The 9,308-nt window shown below is 49.6% G+C and overlaps 1 non-coding gene across 1 annotated transcript; it reads right to left on the bottom strand.

Annotated features, from left to right (window-relative positions):
- Positions 1–6,053: 6,053 nt before the first annotated feature.
- Positions 6,054–6,187, bottom strand: LOC123568924 (U8 small nucleolar RNA). The gene has a single exon (XR_006692475.1). It is a non-coding gene; the product is annotated as a U8 small nucleolar RNA (small nucleolar RNA).
- Positions 6,188–9,308: the final 3,121 nt, after the last annotated feature.

The following is a 9,308-nucleotide window of genomic DNA, read 5'->3' as shown; positions in this document are numbered from 1 at the left end:
GGTGTGATCTCTCAGACAGGCTCTAAGTGAGCCGTTCCGGTGATTGGGAGCCCACACATTCACAAGGCCACTCATATTATTAGGGAAAGGGTGGTGGTGGTGATAATTAATCTCCAAATCAATCCAGCACGTTTATTGGTTGCCTAGAATGGTGGTAGCAGAGCATCCAGGTTGAGAGGCTTGGCTTAGCTTTAAATTGACTTGGGTTTGAATCGCAGCTGTAGCCTTTCCCATCAGACTCCAAGCAGGTTACTCAAACTAAGTCTCAGTTTTTGCATAGATAAATGGGTATAACTGGTCCCACTTCATGATGTTATGATGAGGATTATGTGAGACAGAGACAGCACTTAGCGAAATGCCTGGTTCACGGTAAGTACTCAGTAACCGGTAACTCGTAGTAATATGATTATCCTGGGTGCAACCTCCTTCCTTACCAGGACCCCATCCCAGTGCTCAGCCCACTCCTCTGAGGAACCTGGGCAAAGTAATCTAGCATAGCCCCCTTTCAACGAGTGCCACCTTTAGTTTTCCATTTCCCTCTCATCGCTTTCCATCCTTCTCCACCACCCCTCATCAAAAAATACTCTCTTCAATCACTTGAATTTGGGAGGTGGAGGTTGCAGTGAGCTGGGATCGTGCCAATGCACTCCAGCCTGGGTGACAGAGTAAGACTCCGTCTCAAAAATAAATAAATAAATAAAAACAAGATGCTCTCTTTCTTGAAGCTTCCCTTCCTAGACCAGTGACTTCTACTTAATCTGGTGGAATATTCCTTGCCAGTCTGCCAGCTGAATGCTGCCATTCTCCTCTCCCCACCCAGATAATGTAATTATTCTAATGGGAGCTTTCTGGGAAAACATGTGATACTCTCGAATCCCACTGGGGATCTTGTGAATTTTTCCTGTGTGTTCAATTGGTTAGAGGGATTTAGAAAGGAGGACACAGTGTGACCCCGGCCCTTGCAAGCCTGTCTTGGTGCAGTAGAATTGACCTGGCCCTTTTTGTGGAGACAGGCCAACCCTGTCCAACAAAATATCCATGCCATAAGATATTCCCACCTCTTGCCAATCCATATTGTGATCTGGGTCATTTGTCAGATCAGTTAGATGACAGACAATACAGTGCAGGTATAAAAAGCAAATGATCTCAAGATAGAAATCCTGAGATTCAGGCCGGGCGCGGAGGCTCACGCCTGTAATCCCAGCACTTTGGGAGGCCGAGACGGGTGAATCACGAGGTCAGGAGATCGAGACCATCCTGGCTAACATGGGGAAACCCCGTCTCTACTAAAAATACAAAAATTAACCGGTCGCGGTGGTGGGCGCCTGTAGTACCAGCTACACGGGAGGCTGAGGCAGGAGAATGGGTGAACCCGGGAGGCGGAGCTTGCAATGAGTGGAGATCACGCCACTGCACTGCAGCCTGGGCGACAGAGTGAGATTCTGTCCCCCCCAAAAAAGAAAGAAATCCTGAGATTCAAATGATGCCTCCGTACTTTCTATTACATATCTTAGACGAGTTATTCAACCTTGCTAAGAGAGCTTTTGTTTCCTGCAGTTTGGAGTAATATAAATGGTTTCTTATAGGGTTGCTGTGATGATTCAAAGAGATCATGTAAGAAAAACACCCAGCACGGTACCTGACACATAGTAATTGTTCCATAGATGGTGTGTTCGTTGTACTAAAAGAGTGGTAGTCAGTGATGATGTTGCTCCCTCACTGGAACACCCTTTGCTTTTTTTGCCCCTGCCTTGCGAGTACCTGGTACTCTTTTTTGTACCCATCCCTCAAAGTTCAGTTCATGCCAACATAGTCTTGAACCCGAATTAATCTGCACGTAGCCTCATCAAAGCACTTCCGGTTACTGTATCTTCATCAGCAAAGCTGGGCCCAGAAGTCCTTAAGAACCTGGCAAAGTTCCTTCTGGCTGGCTTGGCACAGCAGGAAAACAGCAGTGTCAACTGCTTATTTCCTGCAAAGGCGGCAGACTCTGCCTTTCACAGTCCACAGCAGGCAGACATCACACACCCAGACAAGTTCCCAATTAACCACACACAATTAGTGTCTCTCAAAAGTGCATACATTACGCTCTGCCCAACTAATTAACTGCACAAAACATGCCAGGGTTAAAGGTGGGGCATGGGTTATCAAAAAGCCTTTGAGAACCAGACCAGATTCAGGCCTGAGAAGACTCAAAATTTCTGCTCTAGTTTACCACCAAGCTGAATGGGATCTTAACGCCACTCTCTGCAAGCAGGGGCACTGCTGGAGACTGTCTACCTCTCGAGGTTGTTAGAACTTGGGCAATCGAGGCCGGGCGCGGTGGCTCAAGCCTGTAATCCCAGCACTTTGGGAGGCCGAGATGGGCGGATCACGAGGTCAGGAGATCGAGACCATCCTGGCTAACACGGTGAAGCCCCGTCTCTACTAAGAAATACAAAAAATAGCCGGGCGAGGTGGCAGCGCCTGTAGTCCCAGCTACTCGGGAGGCTGAGGCAGGAGAATGGCGTGAACCCGGGAGGCGGAGCTTGCAGTGAGCTGAGATCCGGCCACTGCACTCCAGCCTGGGCTACAGAGCGAGACTCCGTCTCAAAAAAAAAAAAAAAGAACTTGGGCAATCGTAATGACCTATAGGAAAGTGCTCTGAGAGGTATAACAACTACACAAATGCACGCTAAGAGTCCTCCTGGCCTTTGCTGTGACTGTCGTTTTTCCTTCCTGCGGCAGGAAAGGTGGCCAATCTTAAACAAACATGAGGTTTGCATATGCCTTCTAAGGTGTGAGTTTTACACACATAATCTCATGAGATCCTCATGACCCCTTGTACCCATGAGGAAACTAAACCTCCTGAGATGGGCCCCCAAGGGGGTCACACAGATGGTGGCTGAGCCACAACTTGAATCCATGTTAATCTCACTTTAAAAATCTCGAGATTCATTCTCCTCCCTATCTCATGCAAAATAAAATTCTTCTTGCATAGCCCCTTTCAGAGAGTGCCACCCTTTAGTTTTCCATTTCCTTCTCATCCCTCTCCATCCTTCTTCTCCATCCCTCATCTTGCCCTCATTAAAAAAAACTCTCTTCAATCGCTTGAACCCGGGAGGCAGAGGTTGCAGTGAGCCGGGATGGTGCCAATGCACTCCAGCCTGGGTGACAGAGTAAGACTCACCTCAAAAAAACAAAACAAAACAAAAAAAAACCTCTCTTCTCTGAAGCTTCCCTTCCTAGACCGGTGACTTCTATTTAATCTGATGGAATATTCCTTGCCAGTCTGCCAGCTGAATGCTGCCATTCTCCTCTCCCCACCAGGTAATATATTTATTTTAATGGGAGCTTTTTGGAAAAACATGTGATATTCTCGAACCCCACTGGGGATTATCCACTTACTTCCTCTCCACTGGGAGTTGCCCAGAGCAGCCATGCTGATGGACATGAGGGTGCTCACAAGAGTGACATCAGGAGGTTCCACTAGGTGACATTTCTTCAAGGAGGTTACTACAGAACAGGGTAGAAGGTAGAGGGTACAGTAAGGAGTAGCTGGGAAATCCTGTGGGCAAAAACAGGATCAAATAAATTATCACGTGCAGTAGCCGGAGAACTAGCTTTACTTGGATACAACAGAGGGACCAGGGAAAACACAAGTCGCTTCTCTTGCAAAGCCTGCCATCTCTCCCTTCCCGGTTCTCTACTCAAAGCCTTCCTGGTCAGAGAGGCAGCTCTTGGGGCTATGAGTCACAGGTGGCTACTAAGAAGTGATGTTTCATCTACCTCTAGGTTCCAGGCAGGGAAGGGGTGGTGGACCGGGCCTCATCTGAGAGTTTTGTCATGGAATCACTTGGAAGAGGAGGCTGATGCCACATTATCACCCTCAGGAGTTATTTTCTAAGATTGCAACAGAGATAATGACTAGGAGTTGCTGTGTTTCAGCACATGAAGTATGCCCAGCACCGAAGCTGCACCTCGCTTTGCATCTATTCTGTCTGTCATACACACACATACATACACACAACTACAGAAATTGGGAGCAGGTGGACAGTGGTTCATTATTGCTAGACACCACAGAGAGAGACAAAAGTCCAGAAAAAATGACGTGATGCGTTATAAATTTAGCGAGACGCCGATGCCTCTGCTTCCTGTCTGCCTGCTGTAGCGTTGCTCAACCCTCCTGGCCTCCTGTCTCACTCACACCTGCAGTCAGAAGTGAGGCCCTTCAAGAGTGAGGTTATTTAAGTCAGGAAGCATTAATCTGAAGAAATGCTTTGAAGCAAAGGCCTAGATGTTCAAGTCCTCCCTCTTACTGGAGTTGCTGTTACCTGTAAGATTTGATTAAAAGTGGTTCAAAAATCTCCATCCTCTCTGCAGTGGAAAAGGTCCTCCTCACAATATCACTGTAGTCTCTCAATCCCTAGATCCTGCTTGTGCTGAATTCTTTCTCTCTCCTGCTCCCTCCTGAATTTGCTCTCACCTTTCCTAAACGAATCACCCCCACTGGACACCCCCACATCTTGTCATGTCTTCACTCCCTAATTGCTGCCACCTCCAGGCTCTGTGTTAAGCAGACATTTCTGAAGGGACGGGCAACAGAGAGAAGTAACACCATTCTGCTGCTCAGTAAACGACAGACTGAATATTACGCATTCCAGTTTTTAAATTCCCCTTGAGCCATTTCTGCCACCGGAGGGGTTTTACTGACTTCCTTTCTCATTGGCTTAGTCACTAACTCCTCGCAACGCCTCTGGCCCTTTCCCCCTAACCTCTCTTCCTTTCCTTGCTAGGCAGGTTGCCCCACCCCCTAAAATTCCTATACCTTTTTAGGCAGAGAGATTTAACTACCTCTTACCCATTGTCGGCCATGCCCTAAGGCTTAAGGGACGTCTTTTCACAATTCAGCAAGGCGTTTTGCTAAACCTGCGCGGTCTAATACTTTAAATTTAATGAAAATTAAATACAATTTAAAATTCAATTCTCTGATCACCCTCGCCGTATTTCACGTGCTCAGTGGCCACCTATGGTTAGTGACCTCTGGGCTGGACAGTGTAGACAGCAGCGTTCTACTGGACAGCTAAACCCAGATTCATTTCTCCCCTAAGGGACTGTCATTGGCTATTCGACTGACACTTTTTCCTGCCTACTTCCTTAATGTGGATGGAGCCCTTATGCTGTGTAAGGCGCTTTTCCCGCGTTGTCGCCCGGCAGCCTCCTAACAGTTCTCTAAAGCGGGCAGCGCTCTCCGCCTGGCTCAGGGAAGGAGCCCGAAGTTCGCAGCCGGAGCAGCGGTCGTGTCCGCTCCACCAAGCCGGAAGCCCGGGCCGCGACAGTGTGTCACACAAGGCAAGTAGCAAGTAGGGAAGGGCTTCGTCAACCACGTGTGATGTGATCGTTCCATTAAACTTTAGGAGGGGTTTTCTTAGTCGCAAGGGTTCAGTCCCCAAAGGGGGTTCACTGAAAAGGAAACTCAAAGACTGTTTTCTCCGGAGGATGGAAGGCACGCTTTGCTGGGATGGATGCCGCCGCTTCAGGCGGCTGGTAAGGCCCAACGCGTGTGGAGGGAGAGAGGGCTCCCTTGAGGGCAACCAGCAGTAAAAGGAGACAGGCGGCGAAAGAGCCCCGAATTCCTCCCACGCCGCCCCTGCTCTACGCTCTGCAGCGCAGCCAGCCAGGCCGCCGCCGCCCCTGCTGCCTGGGAGAGCGGGCGCTTGTGCAGGTGGGGCCGCCGCTGACCCGCTTCCCTCGGCACCCGGGGGAGGCCGGGTTCGGCGACCGCGCCACCTGCTGGCGTCTTCCCGTGCTGCCGCCTGCCCCTGGGCCCCTCCGTCCCTGCCCGCAGCGCCACAGCACTGGGGAAGTCGTTAGATGCAGGTTCTTGGGCCTCACCCGAGGCTTACTGAACCAAAAACTCTCTGGGTGGGTCCTGGTAGTCGAGTCTGAACAAGAACCTTCGAGTGATCCTGATGCACGCTAAAGCTTGGGCACCAATGATTTGGGAGTCGACCTAAGTCCACCATTTATTCATTAAGTCAAGTTTTTCTTTTGTTTTGTTTTGTTCAGAAAGAATCAGATAGGAGCAATCAGGGTGTTGCAAGTTCTGATTACACAGAGACGTGAGTCACATTTCATGCACCTCCAATCATCATGTTCTACCTGCCCTCCAAAAGGAGGAACAGGGAAGGGTTATTCCACCTGACAGTTCATTAAGCCAAATATTAATGAGCATCTTCTAAACAATATGGAAATACACGAAGCAAAACAGACATGATCCCTCCCCCACTCCCTCCCCAACGCACACGTAGATAGAATGTAGAATGGCTTACCTTATCGTCACATCTCTGTGCAATAGGAAAGGGAAGCATTACAATCACCCGTATTTTACAGACAGGAAACTGGCCTGGAATCAAACATGTGGTAAACAACTAGGTCAGGTCCAAAGCTTAGGGGCTTTTGTTTGTTCGTTTGTTTTTAAGACTGGCAGGAGCACCAATCTCAGGTCATCTGCATGTCAAATCAATCAATCAATGTCAAACCAGGTCAATCTTCATGTCAAAGGCTGAACTTATTTACCAAACCACATACCACCAACTTTTCTAGATTGACTTGTGGTTTTAGAGTGGAGAAGATGGGAGAGGAGAAATCTCTCCAAATCAAGACAATTCCCTCTCCCTCCTACCAGACTGAAACTTCTTACACTGCCTTAAAATTGCTGGCATCATTCCTGAAAGCTAGCAAATAGGCTTCCTTTCCAATTATCATCCTCCTATAACCCTTGCCTCGCTGTTCCCTCTCCACCCTTTCCAATGACGATATAGGACATTATGGTGCAGGCTGTGATGGGGCAGGCAGGGAAGGGTTAAATATATGGTGTGGGTGCTGCCCGAGGGGCACAGCTTTAGGGACTCACAGGAAGGTAGGAATTTCACTGGAACTGCCTACTTGGGGATTGAGATGGGAAGACAATGGAACCAAAGAGAAGCAGGAAAATGCTGAAGAGGAGAGATAGGAACAGAAGACAGACTTGGTCTCCTCTATCATTAATTTAGCAGCTTCGAGCACCAGATAGGCTGTTTATTAACAGCACCCAGTGGCAGCACCTGTATGTGCAGGGCATTGGGTCAGGTCGCCGCCTTCAAGGGACATCTACTTTGCAGGCAGGTAGAGGTGAAAGACTTAAATATATGTGGTATTTCTGTGTTTAAAATTCCCTTGGCCATATATATATATATATACACACACATATATATATATATATTTTTTAGACAGAGTCTTATTTTGTCACCTAGGCTAGAATTCAGTGGTGCAGTCTCAGCTCACTGCAACCTCTGCCTCCCAAGATCAAGCAGTTCTTGTGCCTCAGCCTCCCAAGTAGCTGGGATTAGAGGCATGTGCAACCACATCCAGTGAATTTTTCTATTTTTAGTAGACAGGGTTTCACCACATTGGCCCAGCTGGTCTCAAACTCCTGGCCTCAAGTGATCTGCCTGCCTCAGCCTCCCAAAGTGCTGGTGTCACAGGATCCTTAGATTGTCACTTTTCCAGCCAGAAATCTCTGTGGCCGGTGGCATCTTTGCCTGAGTTTTGCTTGGGCCCACTGGGCTTGTTTCACCCACTCAGCCCCGCAAGCTGTGCTTGGCTCACATTACCAGCTTGGATCCCATGCCTACCAAGGGCAAGTCAGGTGCAGAACAGCAAAGGGTGTGTGAGCAAACACAGGGTCTGGCCACTGCATACAGCCAGGCATGCCAGCTGCAGCAGGGTGAGCAGCTCCAGGAGCCAGCACAGGCACCAGCTCCACGCAAGGCTGCAGCTGGACCAGGTGTACCACAGGCGGCTTCCACTGTGGGCACCAGGGAACATGGTGGCATCCAGAAGTTTGGAGATGCCAGGAACCACAGAGCCCCAAAGATGGCGTCACAGCCCTTGCTCAGAGAGCCCTTAGGTCTAGGGTCACCAAAGGGCAGCAGCTCTTCTCTCCTTCTCATCGCCTGCAATGTGGTGAATTGGGGTGGGGGAGAAGAAGGAGTGTGTCTCAGCCCTCTTTGTGTTACAGCTCTTTCAGTCCTGCAGGGTCCTGAGTTCTTGTCCTGCATCCAGGAAGAATGAGAAACACAGAAAACTAGAGGGTGAGCAAGGTGGAAAGGAGTTTCACTGAGTGACAGAACAGCTCTCAGGAGACCTGAAGTGGGTAGCTCCTTTCCACAGGCAGGTCATCCTGACCAGTCCAGGAGAACCTAAGTTGGTAGCTCCTTCCTATAGCTGGTAGTAACCATGTTTCTGTGTGTCTGGCTGAGTCTGGGGTTTTTATGGGCTTCAGAAGGGAGGAAGTGCGTGCTGACTAGTCCATGAGCAGCCATGGGCAGGCCAGAAAAAGCACCATAAATTCTCAATCTGTGCCATGAACTCCACCTAGACCTGACACTCCCACCCCCAGGCTTCAGGCCATCTGGGGCTTGAGGGTGGGTCTTCACTGGGGACCTGACCCTTTCTGCCCAGGAGCCTGTCTGCCTCCTGCTGCCATCTATATGTCATCCGCAGCACCCAGACTGTTCATACCAACGGCTGCCTGCAGGTCTGTGCTGAGCCACCCTTAGCCCTTTCTTGGCCTCCCTCCCGTGCTCATCAGTGCCCAAAGTCTGGAGGGGGCTGAGACAGCTGGGGGCTAGTGTGTCAGTGCCACCCTGAGTGTGCACACACCCAGACAGGTCACAGCAGCACCTGGGCTCAGCCACAACTTTGCTCCACCCCAGGGCAGGCTCCGAAAGCAGGGAGAGACCAGTCACCCAGAGCAGGCACTTCTAAGCCTGTGGGGGAAAGGGGGCTTCCCAGGTCCCTGAGAGCACAGGAATCCCCGGGTCTGCAGCCACAGAGGGTGGGGCTCCCACCCTGCCAACTCGGAAGGAGGCGGGGCTTCCTCCCACCTATTCCCAGCTCCCCTGGCTCCATGGGGTGCACGGTTCTGGCTGTGTCTCCCACCTTGCAGTAGGTGTCTTCACAGCAGCTGCTCCAGACGGGCTGCTGCTGCCGTCACTAGGATTACAGGCATGAGCCACCATGCCCAGCCCGTAAAAATAAATTAACAAACAAATAGGAATATTTTTATAGTAATAATGGTAACACTTATTGAGCACCTAACTAAATGTTAGACAGCATTCCAGATAATGGAACTAGGGTAGCCAAGAAAATTACAACTACCTTGGAAAGTGCCATTTCTGGTCTTCAGCTCTGCAGGCCTGAGAATTGGATTTTACTAGTTCCCTCCCTGCTTATCTGATGCATACCTATCAGGTTCACAAGAAAATATATTAACCAGGATAACA

The sequence above is a fragment of the Macaca fascicularis genome, chromosome 14, assembly GCF_037993035.2.
Source record: "Macaca fascicularis isolate 582-1 chromosome 14, T2T-MFA8v1.1".
Taxonomy (NCBI): domain Eukaryota; kingdom Metazoa; phylum Chordata; class Mammalia; order Primates; family Cercopithecidae; genus Macaca; species Macaca fascicularis.
Note: the sequence above shows the minus strand (reverse complement) of the source record. Positions and strands in the feature narration are given on the sequence as shown.